Source organism: Chaetodon trifascialis, chromosome 17, assembly GCF_039877785.1.
Source record: "Chaetodon trifascialis isolate fChaTrf1 chromosome 17, fChaTrf1.hap1, whole genome shotgun sequence".
NCBI classification, from domain to species: Eukaryota; Metazoa; Chordata; class Actinopteri; order Chaetodontiformes; family Chaetodontidae; genus Chaetodon; species Chaetodon trifascialis.
In genome coordinates, this window is record NC_092072.1 from 22,985,481 (window position 1) to 23,005,598 (window position 20,118).

The window sequence follows — 20,118 nt, forward strand, 5'->3', positions numbered from 1 at the left end:
GACAGTTACATGGTAAAGTGCTTGTTGTGCCTCATGTAAAACACTGACATCTCTGCTTTTAAAAGTTCCTAGAAGCTCCTAAAAGCTCTAAACTCCACATGCATATTGAAGTTGCACATACTGTAGGTAAAAATCTAGTTCGCTAGCTAACGTTAGCTATGTTCATTCTTCTTGCATTACAGTAATCTTTGATGTTATGATAATGACGAGTCTTGTAAAAGAGAGCTCATGCAGACGAGCAAGAGAAAGAGCATGAGAATATGAACAGAAGTGTCAAAGTGACATAAAATCATGAAGCTTAAAGTTACTCTACAATTCTATGTATTATCAGTGAAGTGTACAAACTACACTGCAGATTGGAGTCTCCGTTAACAGTGCCAAACAGATCCATTTTTTGGCTTCACTCTTCTCTATAAAATACATACCTGTCAACGATGGGATTTGAAAGTAAGGGAAATATTCCTGTGCCCCACCCTGGGCCGTCCCACTAACTTTACCAATGTCAAGAAGTTTTTTGGTGAGTTCTTGTTGTTGTTGTTGTTTCTGCTGAGTTTGAATGAAGTGTGTTTTGTGATGATAAAATTGTTTCTGTAAAAGGAGTCTGGCAGCTTTGGCAAGAGCAGCTGTTTCTAATTAAACAAAAAGCATTTGACTCTGTAACAAAAAGATCTGACTCTGTACAGATCCTTTCCATATTGTTTTCACACACTTAGAATGACAATATAAGCCTGTCAATGGGAAAAACAAACTGACAGTTATGACTCCCAACAACCAACATTTTTATGTCTCTGTGCCAGCAACAACCAATGCTGTTTTTAGTTTGTCTGTCCATCCAGCCAGCCACCCATTCCATTCTTGTCTTGAGACGGCACAAAGTTTCAGTTGGACTCATAGAACTGATTAGATTTTGGTGTTCAAAAGTCAATGGTGGTGACATGGTGACATCAGCTTGAGTCGGCTGTCTCTGTCAACAGGCAACAAGGTGATAACATTGTCACAATGCACTAACAGCTTTGACAGAATTTGGCACAGTTCAGACTTTTCTAACTTTTGATCCAGTTTGAAATTAAGGCATTGAGCAGATTGGAGCAAAGTCCTTGAAGAAAGTTTCTTTATGTGTCTCGCTTTCTGTCTCTGCCCACTTTCCGTCGTAGCAGGCTGCTTCACACACACCATGCTCAGCAGTGTTTCGGATGCTTGGGCTTGTTGGATCTCTGGGTGGTGGAAGCAAGTTGGTCTCCAGATGGCCTGTTCTCCAGGGACAAGGTTTAAGAGCTCTTTTAGCCAAAAGATGGAACTGAAGAGCAGAAGATGTGCGAACTTCAGAAACCCTCAGTTTCTCTTTTGTAGAAAGGGCGGACAGTAGCCTGTCTCTGGTGCCCATTGACAGGCATGAAGCTTCACCACTCCTCCTCTTAATCTATCTTGTTCTTTTGTTTTGTTTCAGTTTCTTTCCTCAAAAATTAATACAATTAATTTCAAGTTCAATGCTTCCATGTGTAAAATTTTGGCCTTCTCAGTTACTGAAAGATGCCTAACCCTTAAAATACATACATACATACATACATACATACATACATACATACATACATACATACATACATACATACATACATACATGTATGTATGTATATATATATATATCTACACAAGCAAACTAAGTTGAGATAGCTAGCTTGGTCATTTACGATTAAATTGCGTTAATTTGTAATCTAGTCCAATGTCAATGTCCTCCATTAATTTGTTGTAAAATTTACATAAAGGGACCAGCCGCTGTATTTTACCATTTGTTAAGCTATGTCAAGTTATGTATGATGTGTCATGTTGCTTTTCTCGTTTCTAAAAATTAGATTATTGTTTTATAATATTGAGACACAGAGGTCATTATCATGAGAAAACACCCAAGAATTTTTATTTGATGAATGCATTACATGCAGACAATCTTTAATTACCACACCAAAATATGCTTTTCCTGTAATTACACATTCAGGCACATCATTGGTATTAACGCCAAGAGAGGAGCAAAGGCCAGCAATGTAACAGGTATTACCAGGATCCAATCACAGCACCACCTAAAACCGGAAGTACGTGAGTCTCTTGATTGGAGCTTCATGCTCTCTTCGGGAGAATGGCTTCGGGATTTGTTTGGTTTGCGAAACAACAAACAGTTTCACAGAGTCTCAGATTCAGGGAAGGCAATGCAAGTCAGAGTCACAAAGCTGAGGTAGCTACCAGGGGAAAGGAGAACAGGCGAGGTCAAAGGCAGGCTGGGTCAATAATCGGGAAATCTATCCAAGGATAAATGCTAAAGAGTCTTGCATGATGGCAAAGAACAATCTGGCAATGAGCAGGTGAGTGCTGGGTCCCAGATGTGTGTCAGGTGATTGAGCAGATGGGCATGGCTGAAAACCGAAGTCATTTAGCAATGATGATGATAATAATTTTCATGGCAATGTGACTAGTAGTTGTTCAGACGTCTTACTTCGGACCAAACGGCCAAAAAATCAATCCATGTCTTAATCCTATCACTGTCATTTTTTTAAGATGCCTGAATAACTAGCCACATTGCCGTGGAATTCACTCTGGAATATCATGGTCCCAAGAGGGGCCTTTGCTGCCCAGTAATATGTACACCACATAAGTGTGTCTTAATAATGCATTAGCAGCTGTGTTCCCGTTCAGCCTGAATGATGTCTAGACACAACACAACTAGACACAGCCTTCAGGGGAGTTTTTTACATAACCATCTAGTTTCAAACACAGCCACAGCCAACTACCACTGCCTAGGGGCTGACTGGGGTATGTGTGTTGGGGTGTTTTTTTTTTTTTTCTTTTGTGTGTGTGTGTGTGTGTGTGTGTGTGTGTGTGTGTGTGTGTGTGTGTGTGTGTGTGTGTGTGTGCGTGTGCTGGAGAGGGAGTGAGAGATAGAGATTGTCAGCATGAGCATGTCAGTGTACATGCTGGTACAGCACAAGGTAAGGCGAGGCGAGGACAAACACTGAGCTCTGAGGAATAGAAAAAAATCCTCTGCTGTCAAAACAAATAGTTCACGTGGGCTTTGTCGGCTGACACCTGCCGTCTCTACAGGACCCACCCAGTTTGTGATGATGGCAGGAGGCAGGACTTACCCCGCCAGTGTTGGCTTCCTGTGAAGGTCATGCAGAAGACACCACTGGAGTATAAATCAGGTCAAAGCCTCCAATCGCAGCCTGCAGGAGAGCATGTGGTTAGTGGAACACAGCAGGCAGCAGAAGATGAGATTGGCCTCTCTCTCTTATGTGAAAACAAGCTCAAATGTAAACCTTCAGCTACTGCACCAATATATTAGGCCAGTATTGGTCTGTTATCTGCTCCTAATAGTGTCTTTGGAGGTCAAGAGCAGCTGTAATGTCTTCTTAATTGTCTTGTTGTGGCAAGATCATTTTCCTTTTAAAGTGACTTCATTATCTAATTTTATCATGACAAAAAATCATTGAGGTGCAAATATTTGATTTTATGGCTATTTTATTATATATACAGATTTGTGGTCAAGAGATATGGCTCATATTGGCCACATATTCTGGCAGGGAATGTCAGGAAAAATATCAATGCGATCATGTTGAACCTAAAGGAGAATTAAGGTATGTGATATTTTTGTTTAATATTTAGGAACTGAAACAACGTTGACAGGTCTTTGCCACAGCTTACCTGAAATGAACTAAGCACAACTAAAAAAGAATATAAACGTATAAATGTTTTTAATCAGTGAGCAAACACATTCACACTTTAATTGAATCACTGTGGTGAAAACAATGGAAATAAATGTATATTTATGCATTTAATTCTTTTTTCAGCAGTAACAACAAACAAAAATATTTTATTTTAACTGACCACATTGTTATTAATAGCCTCTGCAACACAGCCATTTTTATGGTCAACAGTAGTGTGTGAAAACCAATAAATCAAACAGTTGACATAGAACCAACAGAAATCACTACAAGATGAATAAACACAACAAAAATGCAACTAAAGGTCAAAAACAAGGAGTATCTTATGCAGTCAGTTGACACAACATTCTATTCAGCTCGTGTTTTTGAAAACGACAAAATAAACTTGGATTTAAATGAACTTGAACTTGAGTTCTCTTCAACATAATTACTGTCCAAGAGGAATGACTGTATGATAAAACCAACTGAGACAGATCATGACGTACAGAACTCTGTTCTCCTGAGATAATGAAATGTGTAAACCCTGATCCCCAGAAAATAATGTTTGTTATCTGGAGGTAACATTAGAATTAAACTGATTTTTCTTGAAAATTGGCTTAAAACCTACTCAAAATAACAGTTTGAATGACCTTAATTAAATCATGGACAGTATTTTCCCATGATTAAATGGCTTTTTTTCAGCGTTACGCTCTCATTACTTTCTCTTGGTCCAATTTCACACACTTGGCACGGTCAACTCAATTTATTAGGGTTGATTCAACTTTATGTACTACGGTTGGGTCTCAGAGTTGGTCCAACTAATTTTATAATAGTAAATTCACACTAAGAAATTAAATTAATTAAGTTGACCCAACTGAACTGCTTCATGCTGAAAAAAGCAATTCAATCACATGGAAATACTACATTGGTTTAATAAAGTTTGTTCAAAGAATAACTGTTCAGTTACATTCAAAATTCCTTTCAGATTTGACAGATTTCTTGTCTAACAATCTTTCTTTATCTCTCTGTCTCTAGCCCTTTATAACTGGACATGCTTTTCTGTGCATGAAATATAAGCTCATAGTTCAGTTTATTATTACCACATATCTAAATCGAGTGTAGTCTAATAAAGAAGTTGTGCAATAAAGGGTATGAAAAAGGTTAGAAGTTTTTGTTGACGTTATTTTGGAGAATTCAACATTATAACATGAAGGCAGAGTTTATTACTGGGCTGTTGCATTAGATTGCATCAGTTGCAGCTAGGTGGGCCTAATAAATTGGACAAAAAAAAACATATTTGCATGTAGGAGATCTTAGAACCAATAAAATAATATTGGCTCATCAAAAAACTGAGCCTACATAGTTATGCAGGATGTGTGCATGCTCACATGCAAATAAAAGATGCACACATGCACTGCAACATAGCAAAAATAATCTAGCATTACTGTAACACTGTGTGCACATTTTGTGCTTTTTTGTTGTCAAACAACTGTCCAGAAATGACATTTCTAGTCCAGGAGAGCACTAACCACAGTATCAAAAAACACAAAATCAGTTTGGGACATAGGCAAATACTTACAGACATATGTTTTTCAGGAATTGTCTTTAATGACAATCTTTGCCTGTCCAAACAGAAGAAATCTTCTGCAGGACTTCATATGTGCATTTGAGGTCTGATAAGAAAGCGAACATAATGCTCAATGTTAACTGTGAACTTTGATCATAATCCAAAATTGTGAACTATGAATGTGAACTAGTTCATTTCAATCTGTGTGAGCTGAACTTTGAGCTGGCTCTAACTTGCACAATACTGCAAAACACTGTAAAAGACCTACAGACTTCAGCTGCTGACAGTAATGGTGCATCAGTCAGCAACATCCAGAGCTCTGCACAAAACGGTCGTATAGGAGTGTAGCCACACAGACACCATTACCTAACAAGACACATGACAGCTGCCAAAAGTGGCATGAAGTTTTCCAGAGGGACTGAGTGACATCGAAGATGTTGGACAAGGTTTTTAAGGCATAAGTGAAAATTCAAAGCAGTGTGTGTTGCAAACATACTATGTACTGTGTGATATGGTAGTTAAAGCATCTTGATGTAGATACACTTTTCAATGTTCAATTGGACCATGACATGTTGTTAAAAGTGAAGAACAAAACAGGAGAACCTTAGTCTGTGACAGTCTGTGTTAGGTTGAGTTGTTTTTTTTCCCTTCCGTGTTGGTTGTTTATGTTTTGTTAACCATTCTCTCCGTGTCTGCAGTGGAGGCGTGGCCGAGCGGTGTGACGAGCTGACAGCGCACCTGAGGCTGATCTACACTGATTGTCTCATGATTTAGGCCAGACTGTCAGAGCATCTAGCTGAGACTTTCCAGCCATTTGTTCTTGTGACCATAGCTTCCTTGTACTTATCTCGTTGTCTTAGTCGCCTGTGTGCGGATCTTGTTCTTGCTTTGTTTGTTACAGTATTGAGTCCTCTGTTTGGTTTTATTGTAGTCGTGTGTTTTTTCCTTCCTGCCCGCTCGCCACGGTGTAGCGAATGTTTTTGTTTTCTTGGGCTGATTTTGTGGTTATTCGGGGTTTTGTAGTGTTTTGGTTTATTTTGTTATTGTTAAAAAAAACGTTCATTTAAACAGCTCCCTTGGTTCTCTTGCTGCTTATCTGCCTCTTAGGTCCTGCTAAAAATACATTGATTTACAAATCATAACATAGTCTTTCAGCAAAACAATCATTCTGCCATCAAATTCTGAATATATAATCGTGCATTCTCCACTGACCTACAGCAACTTTATCACACCTAGTTTAATTCACAACTCACGTTGTATTCAGTCTCTCGTGGTCTTCATTCGGAATAAAGAAAAAGACAGCATTTAGAAGAAAAAAAAAAAGCTCAGCAGTTTTCATGTACATTATTCATTAGTTTTGTACATGATTATGGTGTGTTTTTGAATACAATAACAGTTACCTTGGAATTTGTCCAAAATCAGACAAGAAATGACACAACCATGAGCCACAGTGTACAGACTGTGCTGCTTTTCATTCTGACCAAAACATGTCACTGATTACACCCTCATCTCCATCTGAAGCTGAGGTTGTCAGTTTTGTTTGGGTAATGATCTGCATTCTTTTTACGAGTACCTGTTAAGCTCAGGAAAAACACAGACAGCAGGCGTAGAGCAGGCATTGTGCATGGATTCCTCTGTGATCTGAGAAAACAATACACTTGTTACTCACTTTATATCTTAACAACATCACAGCAATGAAAAATATAAAAGAATACAAAAACAGCTTTTAAAATAATAATATTTTTTTAAAAAACACTACCTAAGTAGTATATTAAGTATACACCAGTTGGATAAAATGAACACACTAAAATGTGAGGACTGTCATCATTACTGAACCTTTCATGAAAAGGCCCAAAGAGCAGAAAATAAATAATCTCCACCCGGTTAAAAAGACCCAGATCTCAAAAATGATTAAAATGACAGTTAAAATAACAATGACTTACCTGTGAAAGACAAATACAAAAGACCCTATAGAGAATGATCTGAAATTAAAGTGAAAGAAAACAATTTTGTTTTTATCACATTTACAACATCATCTATCCTTCATAGTTTTCTGTGCTATTTTGGTGCCTCAGGATATTTTATAGCTGTATTTTATGGCTGTGTGTATGACAGCAGATAGACGGGAATGACAGACTGCTTCTTTGAACCCTACTTATGACAGCTATTCAGGAGGTTTTTAGCAGGACTCAAAATAACAAATTTTTGTAACCAACTAAAATGAGGAACTAACAGCTGATGACATTTATGCAGTTTATGTTTACATTCAGGTGGATGATAGTAGATTTCTGCTCACCTTTTCCACATGCACATCTTATTGAAGTGTTGTATCATAGAATGTTTCTATGGACTTTCTATAGATTTTGACCATCAAACTAGATATTTTCTCAGGAGATCAAGAAGAAACCAGTGCTAAAAGAATTAATTAAAATTAATGGAACAGTTGTTAATTTAGGTAAAGTAATTGTGAGGTAACGGAACATTTAACATATTACTACTTAATCAGGAAATACCATCTTGGGCATTGTATTTCTTCTTTGGTCTTGCCTGTAGTCTTCAAAAAAGTCTTAATGCAGCTTTAAAATGATATATTGTTGGTCTCATCTAAAATCATTTTAGATGTAAGACATCACATAAGCGGCCATTGGCAGCTTTCAGCAAAAAATTCTGCCACCAAACACCTGAATCATAATCTGACCTTCCGTCTCACACCTTGTTGGCCAAACATGCCCCGGTCTATTCTGTATCTCTCGTATTTCAAGAATTCTCAGTGTACAGTGTGAGCCTGCTGAAGTTGTTGGATTATTTGTTGTACATACAGAATAACTTCCATTATCACTGTATGACCTGTATGTGATAAATCAGTCATTGACAGTAAAGGAGAGACAGACACACACACACACACACACACACACACACACACACACACACTTGTATTAATAGCAATGATGGCACAGATCCAGTCACCACTGCAAAACATGCCTAAGGATCGCATGTAAGGTTAACGGCTATGCATGCTTTTGACATGACGATCTTCTACGATTACCTCACCAAGACTTAATGACTTGTACCTTCAACTATCCATGTTCTTCTTAAACACTGCCATGGACTTCAAAAAGGGCTTCATGCAAAAACCACCTGTACGGAGAGGCTCATTCTCAAGTGGCATGTATGGCTGATAAGATGGCATTCATAAATTTTCTCATATTGAGACTCTTCACTTAGGCACAAACAAATTCACAAGCAATATAGATCTTATAGTTCATGTCAGGTACAAAGCACCTTTCTCAAAGGGGGTGAAAACTTGTTTGACTATAGCATTGTAAAGGCTTGCTCTGAATGAATCTGGAATTTAAATATGCAAAACTTAAGGCAGCAAGAATTTATTTTTTGGCCACCTCTGGCCAGCAGAATAACTTCACACAACAGTGTGATGATATGACCACAACAGTCATATCATCACCTCATAAAGTTGATTTTGCTGAACATGCTAGCAAATGTTTGTCTATTTCCATACCCAGCAGATACAGAGCAACATAATGAAGTTGATGAGAATGGTCAGGCTGAACCAAAACAAAAAGTTATGGGTTGCAAATGGGCTTAGTCACGACCAGTGACCACTTTTATATCAGACAGAGTCATTTGGGTTACTGAAGTTTTTACTAGCAAGGACAACAATATCAAGATGTGTTGAATGATTAATTTATCTTTTTAACAGTTTTTAATTAAAATAATTGCATATGTAAGACTTGCCACGCATTCGTAATTCTTTGACTTGCTGCTTTGTATTGTAGGGAAGCTTTGGAAAGGAATCCGCCATAGCACCCAGGCACAGTGGAGCCCCAAAACTTCTAGTTACATAATTAGATTGAGCATCTGAGATCTTAGAGATCTGAACAGATGTAACCGTGATATGCTTGATGAGACCAACAGCCTGAAGAGAGGATTTGAGATTAACATGGATTCAAAAGTTGAGCAACACAAGGAATGCTATGTCCTGAGTATATGGTGTGGCTGCGGTAGTCTGAGGTAAGAGGAAGTTGGTGAGGATTTGGCTTGCTCTTGGCAAAGAAGTCCTTGAGAACTGCAGTTATCTAGGTGGCTGGATGATCAGGAGTTTAGAGAATCAGAATCAGGAAAAGCTTTATTGCCGAGTACGAAACTAATACTGCTATGGTAAACTTTAATACAACCCCATTTCCAAAAATGTTGGGGTAGAAACAGAATGTGATGATTTGCAAAACACTGAAACCCCATATTTAATTTGAAAATAGGATCACTTTTTGTAACTAAGAAATTTCATTGCAATTGAAAATTATATTCTCATTTAGAATTTGATGCCAGCGACATGTGTCAAACAACAAATGCAAGTTGAAACTCTAACATGCAAAGAGAAAACTAAATAAAGCAGATCAAGAAACACTGCCACCTTCTCTGGTCCCAAGCTCATTTAAGATGGACTGAAGTGAAGTGGAAAACTGTCCAGTGGTCTGATGAGTCAAAGTTTGAAATTCTTTTTGGAAATCAAGGATCCCATGTCTTCCAGGCTAAAGAGGAGAGGGACCACCCAGCTTGTTATCTGCACGCAGTTCAAAGCCAGCATCTGTGTTGGTATGGGGATTCATTAGTGCACATGGCATGGGTAACCTGCAGATTTTGAAGGCACCATTAATGCTGAATGATATATAGAGGTTTTAGAGCAACATATGCTGCCAAGTAGACAACACCTTGTTCAGGGAAGGCCTTGCTTATTTCAACAAGACAATGCCATCCACATTCTGCAAGTATAACAACAGCATGGCTCCAAGAGTCCAACTAAACTATCCTGCCTATAGTCCCAACTAAAATATGACAAAGGAGACCCTGACCTGTTGAGCAGGTGATGTTACAGAGTGCTGAACATGAGCCTGTCCCAACTTTAACAAAAAAAAAAAAAAAACATGTTGCTGGCATCAAAGTGTGAATGCCTCTTATAAATGTGATCTTCATAGAAAGTAGTTTGATTTCTCTGTTGCCTGGTGTTATCAGATCTACAAAATATAGGCTGGCATTTAGGGCAATCTGTTGTGATGGCGGACTTGATATCAGAAAGACAGAAAGCAGTGGGAATTCTGATGTCAGGTGTTTAGATACCCACTGTGTGCTCCTCCACCTGCTCTGATGGTTAGACAGATTCATCTCCATTCAGCTGTTGCTCACCAGGAGAAGAGTGAAGGAAGCTCTATGCTGCTTACATACCCCTCCTTACCCCAAACCCCCACTGGCACTCCAGCAGATAGACACTATAAGTAGGTCAGATGTGTGTAAATGCTTCATATGTGTACCAGTGGAAAGTGCAATGTATTCCTCTAATAGAAGATGGTATTTGGCATTTAAGCCTATTGTTATTGTCAAATAATTGATACACTGGTGAACAGATGAGACCCTGATAGAGACGATCACTATTCTGCATAGTGTGCTTGGTCCTCTGTAGATCTCTGTTCATTTTGCACTTGCATTGATAAGTTTTATTTGTTATGTTTTTGCCATCTGTTGAGCAGGACTACTGGAGCTGCATTGGATAGTATTGTGGTGATGGATAGGTTTGCCTAAAGGAGGCTGCTGTACTACAGCTAGATGTAACCAGGAAAAAGTTGAGCAGAAGTTGAAGTCAAAACTTCAAGTGCTGTTCTAAGTCCCCCTTTTATTGACAAAAAATATCATATATAACTCTTAAAAGAGTGGAACAGAGTAACTAAAACTCTGCTTTTAGTAGCAATTATTGATAATGTGACAAATTCAAACGTGTGTGGTCTTGACTGGCAACTGAACTAATCACTCATGAAACCAGCTGTTTTATTGGTTTGAGGGCATTGTCTTCTCTACCGTTTTTACATTCATTCACCTGTATTAAATGCAGGGAAGATCTAAGGTCTGTACTACTAACAGGATTTGTGGTTAGTGAGGGAAATTCAGGTTTATCAGGGTTTTCAGGGTTATGAAGGTGGGATTTATGCTGCACAAGACAACAGATCAACACATTTAAAGCACCCCCTACTGACCATTTATTTGTCTTGGAAAATAACATCACCATTCGTAGAAGATCCTTTGGAGCTCTGGTGCAGAACCTGAGAAGTGCTCTTTGGAGGGCAAGTGTTCAAGTGTGACCTGCAGAACCTGCTTGCCCTGATGATTTTTTATGTGAGATATAGCCAACCAAGATCATCTTACAATGGGAACTGACTGAAGCGCTAAAACATTGTACTTGTACTCATAAGATATAAAAAAACACCTTGGATACCGGTACAATGTACAAATTTCCTGCATTTCTACAACACCTAACTTGATTAACTGGATTAAGTCAAGAAACAGCCACCTGCATTAGTCTAGAATAGTTAGATTGAGGGTGCTATGAAAATCAGCAAAATATTAACAGCCTTAAAAGAGCTAATGATTTGATTCAGCTCCTTCATGAACATCCCATCCTCATAGCCAAATCCTGCCTGATCAAGTAAGCTAATGTTTGGTGGGTGGGTGGGTAGTCCGTAATTGCAGTTCAGCTAAATGGTATGTTTGTCACCTTTGTAATGAATCAAAGGGTGGTCATAAAAGTGGATTTTTTGTTACTTTTTTTAAATAATTGCTATAGTTGCTATAAGAAATAAAATATCATTGATGCAGGCTGCATTTGAAAATGGTGATTGCATGATGATGAGTTTATTTTTAAAAAGACAAAAAGTGGAGTACCAAAACCATCTAACTGAATAATGGTGATGCATTTACTTTACTGATGCATTGTTCAGGTGCCTATGGTGGCACAGCAACCCCTGTGATGGTTGTTAAACCAGACTCAGACTAAAGGAGGTTTGGGTCTTTTTTTCCTGATTCACTCCTCCCAACAAGTGGATGAGAAATCTGGTCTGGGACATTGGTCAGTGCTGATGTCTTGCCCAGATTATCTGGTAATGTGAGGTGTTCACAGTATTAAAACTACTGAACTGCTTGCTGACTTGTTGGGGTCACCTCAATAATTTCAATGTTCAATTTTTGGGAGTTAAAATCTGGATCATTACATCAGTTCTTTCCAGGCAGGACCACAATAGACAATGAGTCAGGTTATTAGACCCAGAGCTGACGGTTTTGCTAAGCAATGGGAAACAGTATAGCCCTTTAGGCTAATGTTAGCTAACACACTAGACAACTAGTGTTGACCACAGCTCCCCAACTATTTCCTTATCTAGATTCCTTTTGCTGTCATTTTTTCTCACTACAAAGCATTACAGTAAGGTGTTGCACTACGTTAGTCTCTGTTTTGTTTACATCATCCTATTCTCTCAAGAAGAGAACTTCATGCTGCAAGGCACAGTAGATTTGTTTGCATGTGTGTGCACTACACATTGAAAAACTTTGCAGCTCTCCTTCTGTTTTAATATGTGTTTTTTTGTATTGTTTTTTATTCTCTTCTCCACAAGGAACTGCACCTCAGAAGACCTGTCTGTTCTCCTGAAGTTTGTAGACTATCTTCCTCATCTGGAAATGTAATGTGTCTGCATATAGATGGGAGGTTGAACAGCTGGCCCTGATGCAGGCATAACAACCTGGAGCTGAATACCTTTAAAACTGTGGCGATGCCGGTGGTCTTCATTGGGAGCCCCCAACACAGGCCTACAACACCATACTCAACAGCACTGTGTCTGAAGTGGAGACATACAAGTTTCTAGGATCCATTATCTCCCAGGACCTTAAAATGGCATCAAACATCAACTTGCTCATCAACAAGGTGCAGTGGTGCATTCATTTCCTGCAGCAGCTCAGGAAGTTCAAACAGCTGCTAATCTAGCTCAACACTTCATTGAGTCTGTTCTCTGCACAGCCTGTCTGGTTTGGATTGGCTGCCAAACAAGATGGGAACAGACTACAATGTGCAGTCAGAACTGCAAGGAAAATGTATACATATTATATGTAATATCATAATAGTTCCATATTTATTTTTATACAATATGATTTAGTTCAGCTTTGCTGTCCTTGTTTTAAGCTTAAATTTAAAGCCAGTCATATTCCTTGTATGTGTACACATACTTGGCCAGTAAAATTGATTCTGAAAAAGTATATAGCTGCTCTGTATCGTAATAATGCTTGTTACGCCCACTTTAGACTCCATGACTCTATTTTCGTCCCCGCTGCTGGCGGGGCGCAGGGTGCACACTCTGTGCAGTGGTACTTTCATGCAGTGCAGACGGGCGCGCAGCGCACTTTGAAAGTCTGCACCGCCACGCCCCATTGGCGAAGCAGACCTGGCGGCGGAATTGAAAATAGGCCCCCTTATCTTTTTATTTATTATATGTTATTTTTGTTTAACTGTCTGACTTTTGTCTTATTTATCCTATTATTTAAAAAACAGGTTTTTCAAACAAAGCGCAAACATAATTAAGCATTACAAAGATACACAGAGTTAGCCTGAAGTACTTCTACCACTGTGGTAGAACAAAGCGAGGAGAGGGAGTTGAGCCAGGGTTCATACTGCCAGGCTGATGAGCTGATGGACAGCAGGTGGGCAGGTTGAGCGCGCGTGTCTCATCAGCAGGGACCCAGAAGCCAAGACAGTGCGAGAGAGGTTTCCACACCCACACCACAGATACACAGTCACTGACAGAGACAGACATGAGCACAGGAGACACAGACATGGTGGAAATATGAGGAAACACAAGGGAAAAAACTGGGCCAAGGCCATAGCCTTGACGGCTTTTCTGATTTTCATTTTGGTGTGTATGTATGAATATGCAGAACAATTTTGGATATAAAGCCACACTCGGCATACACCAACAACATGTCAGAGACACTTACATCAACAAATTGACCATTTACATCAAGTGGTTATACAATTAGTTTTGTCTCTGTTGTTTCAGGGAGGTCTGAAAGAATGCAAGCAGCAACAAGAATGCAAGCAGCAAGAACTAATCACTTCTTAACACATACAGGAACATGAAATCTTAGTTCAAATCAACACCACCAAAAGCTCAGCAGAAGGAGGTTGAGGCTGTGGAGGAAGCTGCAGAAGTAATCAATGTTGGCATGTATGAGTAGGCAGAATAATAGTGTGAAGTGCCAGGTTATAAAGCCTGCCCTGCATGCCTGTATGAAAATGACTGGGTGTTACTAATCAACTGGTCGCCAAGCAACTAATGAATGAGACAGAGATGATGAACGATGAATGAAGTAGTTGCACTGCACTGCACATGTTTTATAGTTTTATAGAAATTACTTGCACTACCTGCACAAACCTAATACTGTTTATACCTCATGCCAAATGCACTAATTGTATGTATTTATATTTTTGATATTATGACTATTTGCACTTCTGGTTAGATGCTAAACTGTATTTCGTTTTCTCTGTGCTGCACTCTGAAAATGACAATAAAATAAATCTTATCTAATCTGATTTAAAGTTGACAGTCAGCTAAGGCAGGCTCAAATTCAGAGCTCTGCCTGAACTGATGCTATGCTCCATACTTTTCATTTACTTTCCTCATGATGTTGCATGTTGTAGTAAATCTGAAAAATAAACACCTGCATTGGTGCTGACCCAATTTAATATGAATTGATCATTTGGACCCTGTAATGAATTCTGAACTTAGATAAGTTAAGAGACAGGCCATAGTAAACACTTACAGTATGTAGACATGAAGGGTCTGTTCACCCAAATTGCACAAATAATATATTTTCTCAGTGAAGTGAAGAAAGAAAAGAAAATCAGCAATGTGTTTTTCAATGATCCCATGGCACAAACATGAAGTATATCTGGAGCAGCTCATGAGTGCGTACAAGAGAACATAGGGTTAGTTACCATGAGTTCCCAGTACCATTTTGGAAGATTTTAATGAAGAATGAATAATGATGTTTTTTTCTGGTTTATATGTGTCTCAGATTTTTGCTTACAGTGTGAACAGTGAACCATTTGAAACCATTTGGAACCATTTTCTAAGAAAGAAATGGTTCTCATTAAAACTCACATTTTGTCCATTAACCAGAGAAATGGGACCATTTGGAGAGACATATTGAATTTTTCTATCCCACAAACAATTCCGTTCAGCTCCACTGTACTGGGGTGGAGGCAGAAATATCAGAACCTGAACATACAACATCACTTCATGCATGCCAAATTTTCCTCAAACTTCCAGGCCAAGTGAAAGCAGTTCTCTGGTTTGCGGTTATATAAACTCAACCCCTCACTCACTTTAATCTGATTATAGTCTGAATGGCCATCACAAACTATGTAAACTGTAAACCAAAGACAGCTGTGTTTATCTCCCTAAACCGGGATATTTTCTCATTGCAGCAGTGAACCCCTGACATTATTACAGTTGGCTCCCGTGACCTGCAGGGACTGAGGTCAGGTCAAAGGACAGGCTGTGGGATGTTTGGCATTGCTGTTATGTGAGAAATATTTAGTAAATAAACACGACTACAGTTCACAGTTAACTATCTGTTACAAGGAGCATTTAGCATATAGGGATTAGATCCTCACACAGGTTTGGCCTGGAGATGTGCTATATTTTCCTCATTGTCAGCAAATCCCATGTGTCGGGCCAAGTGCGAATATATCCTACTATGTATCCAAGGCTATGTCTTCTTCCTATGGGCCATAGAGCTCCACTGTTGTCCAAAAACTATCAATAAGCCACACTGTTGCACTGGGTAAAGTGTTCTCCGTTACCACGAACACACACACTGTCGGTTATTTTGACTCAATCCCACATACACCATCCTGTTGCCCCGAATACTCACAAGAGCACCAAATAGCCCTCAACAAAACTTAATATGATTCAAATTCAGCTTGACATGTTGGGCCCAAGCAGTTCACTCATTCGGTGGAAGTTTATTTCTTTAGCAGTTCTTTACATAGAAATAAAGTGAGTGGTAATTGCAGATGTGCAATTAATGAGCAGTTGGTGACTATATAAAATTAGCTGAATCGTTAATAATGATGAAATGAGTGAAATCGATTCAGGATAGATAGATAGATAGATAGATAGATAGATAGATAGATAGATAGATAGATAGATAGATAGATAGATAGATAGATAGATAGATAGATAGATAGATAGATAGATAGATAGATAGATAGATAGATAGATATTGCGGGGGTGTTGCAGTTTTGTTCTAAGCCAAGAGAGAATCAAAGAGAGCCAAAGAAAATATTAACAATGGTGGGGTTCATTCATTCATGAATTCCTGAAAAAACTGCAGTGACCGGCTGTTCTTGAATTAAATCAGTTATTCAGTTATTATGCTCCTCACCTGTGGAACATTCTCCCTGCACACCTGAGGTCTGCGCCAAGTGTCAGCTCATTTAAATCAGGGTTGAAAACATTATTATTTGCTACAGCTTTTACTTAAAGTAAATGTATTTGCTCAATAGTTTTAATCATTCTAAATGCTAAATTATTGTCTTTTACTGGCTTCTGTTTTTAATTTTTCTTTCATTGTATTTTATTTTTATTTTTATATTTTCTTCTACTCTCTTTCTTTCTTTCTTTGAAATGTATAATTTTAATGTATTTTTATGCTTCTGTAAAGCACTTTGAATTGCCTGGTGTATGAATTGTCCTATACAAATAAATTTACCTTGCTTTGTCTTGCTAAAAAAAAAAAAAAAAAAAACCCATATATTTTATTTGTTTATACATTTGTAAAGATGATTTGTTTGTGATACATCTATCAGGAACCAATGGGATCAGATGACAATGTGAAACATCTAAAATAACATCAGTCTTATCCTTTAAGTTTTCTACCGTTAATATTTTTCTTCTCCATTTTGACAAAGAACAAATCACTTGTTGGTGTTTTTACATGACCAATACATAGCTGGAGATAATTTGTGTTCACTGCAGAATGTATTGTAATTTGAGTCAATTTAGTTCAACATATTGTGACACCTCTTCCATTAGAGTAATGTGTCTCCAATTTTGGCTGCCAGTCAGACAGTGAGGTATTATATTGACATGTCATCTTCTTTTACTTAGGAGTGATTCTGGTCTGTACTTCAGTCGAGACTCAAGAGATTACAGCATGCACACACAATGCACGTGCACTACTTTTCATCACAACATATGTTAACAGCAGCTCAGAGAGCACAATGAAGCTTTATTTACTAGCCAAAATCAGTCAAACCATACAAACCATAGCACAATTTGATTAAATAGAGCTATAAAACTTCCCCACTTAGTGAGAGCATAAACACATTCTGTCCTCTCGAAAAAGCCACAGCCACCATCTATCCACTCAACATTCCCTTGCAATACTTCCTTACATATGTTTCCAGGGCCACCCCGAATGTGCTAAACACATGGTCTACACACTGCAGCTCAAAGTGCCACAATTCATGAGACATCTAATGATTTTAAATCAGTGGGAACTGCCAAAAACTCCACAGAAACCAAGGTTTCTCCAGGAATGTGTTTCTTACAATAACTTTACTGTCTGCGCAAATGTCGCTTCGTGCTGTATACGAGTTGTGAGGTTTGTGGTGCGATCACAATATTTAATGATCCCACTGCACATACTGAAGACAGCTAACACAATGTAACTAAAGAGCATCATGTCATGGGATCACACCAGCCACAACTCCCATCAACATGCTGAGTCTCTGACCCATGAGTGGTCATTACTTCATCAGCGTATGAGTATATGGGTATATGAGTATATGGATCAGACCACACTCATCTTCGAACTCAGCATTCATTTTGAAGTACAACTATACAGCTGTAAAGTTTCATGACTTCAACTTGCACATTAATCTGTCTTCAGACAATTCTTCTAAACACCTGGCAAAGGAACAACATCGTTTCTGTGATAGTTCCAGCTACAATAGGTCTCTCCAGGACGGGTCATTTGAGTGCTTTTCTTCCTTTTACCCTTCTAAATCGGATCATTGTTTTTGTTGTTTTAAGGAGGCCTATGTCTAATCAGCGCCACTAAGTTTAACGTGAGCAACTGAAAACATTTAATCTCTCTGCCGGACTGTGAGGAGTTGACTGCTGCTCTATACTATCTGTCTGAGATCTCCAACATCATATCTGAGCTGCTCATTTAGAACATAATAAAATACCTTCTACAGCAGCAAATCCAAACAACTCCTTGGCTGATGTAATGAAGGACAACATATGATCTCTCTCAAACTCCTTTGCTCCACTAGCTAAACTAGCCCACCATGAATGAAGGTTTCACATCAGGCATGGTAGCACTCAGTACCCTGTGCCAACTCTGTCAACTCTGAAGGGCAAGCGTCCTCACCTTTCTAGGCAAGTCAAGTAAACGACCCCAGACACTGCTCTTCTCTGGCTTGCAGACTGCCCTGTCTGCAGAGGGCGTACCTCTGGTCATCATGGGGCATGGTGTCACAAACAATGCTGTCCCCCACCCTTGATGGCTAAGTTTGGCTTAGTGGGGGACTCCACTGTAAGGTTTGTGGACATACTTCTGGCCTGATGCTGAAATTCTGGATGTAGTTGTACTCATCTCTGCTCTTACTGACATCCACACTCAATTAAGCTCCAACAAGGCTCTGAGACACTGACTGATACAATACAGAGCCTGTTTTCGACCAAAACTTGCTTTATCAAATGTTACATCTTTAGGCTCTGCTGGTTGGTGCCCCTAATTATAGATGACCTTTTTTATGTTAAAATTACTGGAGAGTTACGACAGGAGTAAAGTATAAGAAATGCCCTGTTCTTCAGTTTTGAGTTTTGCTAGTACATATGGTAGAGCTACTGGAGTGCATTGTGATAATACCCCATCTTTTGGAATTCCCTCAATTATTTGTGTGTGTGTGTGTGTGTGTGTGTGTGTGTGTGTGTGTGTGTGTGTGTGTGTGTGTGTGTGTGTGTGTGTGTGTGTGTGTGTACATGTATGCTTGGGTGTGCGCACTGGTAGACGACTACACTGCACATACGTACAGTCACATAAAATGGGCCACATCTTGATATCAGCTGTGGGTGAATAAGCAGATGGTGCATGCCTAAATCACTGGCATCAAGCGTGGTGCAAATCAACTTTCATGACTGACGGTCATTTGAAGTTCTTCAGTTAGAACAGTGAGAATTCTCATTTGTTTTCAAATAGGTTTTGTATACTCGCTATGATTGCATTAAGCAAAATTGAGATTTGGTGTTTGCCTTGGGCCTCGATATCAATAAACCACCTCCGTGAGTGGAGGCTAGCATTCATCTCACCTGAATATGAAATTCGATTGATTCCAAATTCTGGTTTCTCATTGACCGAATAGAGGGGTGTCCTTGCAATGCAGCACTGACATCACCAAGGACATATGAATTGACACGCCCCACTCCACCTCGCCTTTCCACTGCAATGTCAGTTGCTACAGGAGGTATCACAAACCTTATCAAACATTTGTACTTTGACTAGCTTAGACGAAAAAATATTCCCCAACTTGTTGGATGAGTAATGCACTTTGTTGTGTTCAGTCAACATGTTTCAATCCTAAGAAAGGTTGCCATGCTACTCACCTTGCCAGCAGAAGGAAGATATGGATGGCAAGTTTTCTTCAAGAAAGAGGGGAATAACTTCTATGCCCCACTGTCTTTTAGTTAATTTGACTCCAACTAATTTGATTGCTGTTAATTGCTTCCCAAAGTGCTCTCAAGTAAGAGGTTGGGCAGGGTAACAAGAGTTTGTTACTACTGTATAAGCCTTATTGTTTAATTGACAAAACAACAAGTGCTGTTGTTGCTGTTTGAGAAGCCTCAATCATTGTACATTTCTGTGTGTCTAACATGTTACATTTACTGTATTGTTCCACGCCGTTGGGCTTTGCTTGTTTTTGCCACGACAGTAAAGCCAGTATGCTGCACTTTATCAGTTAAA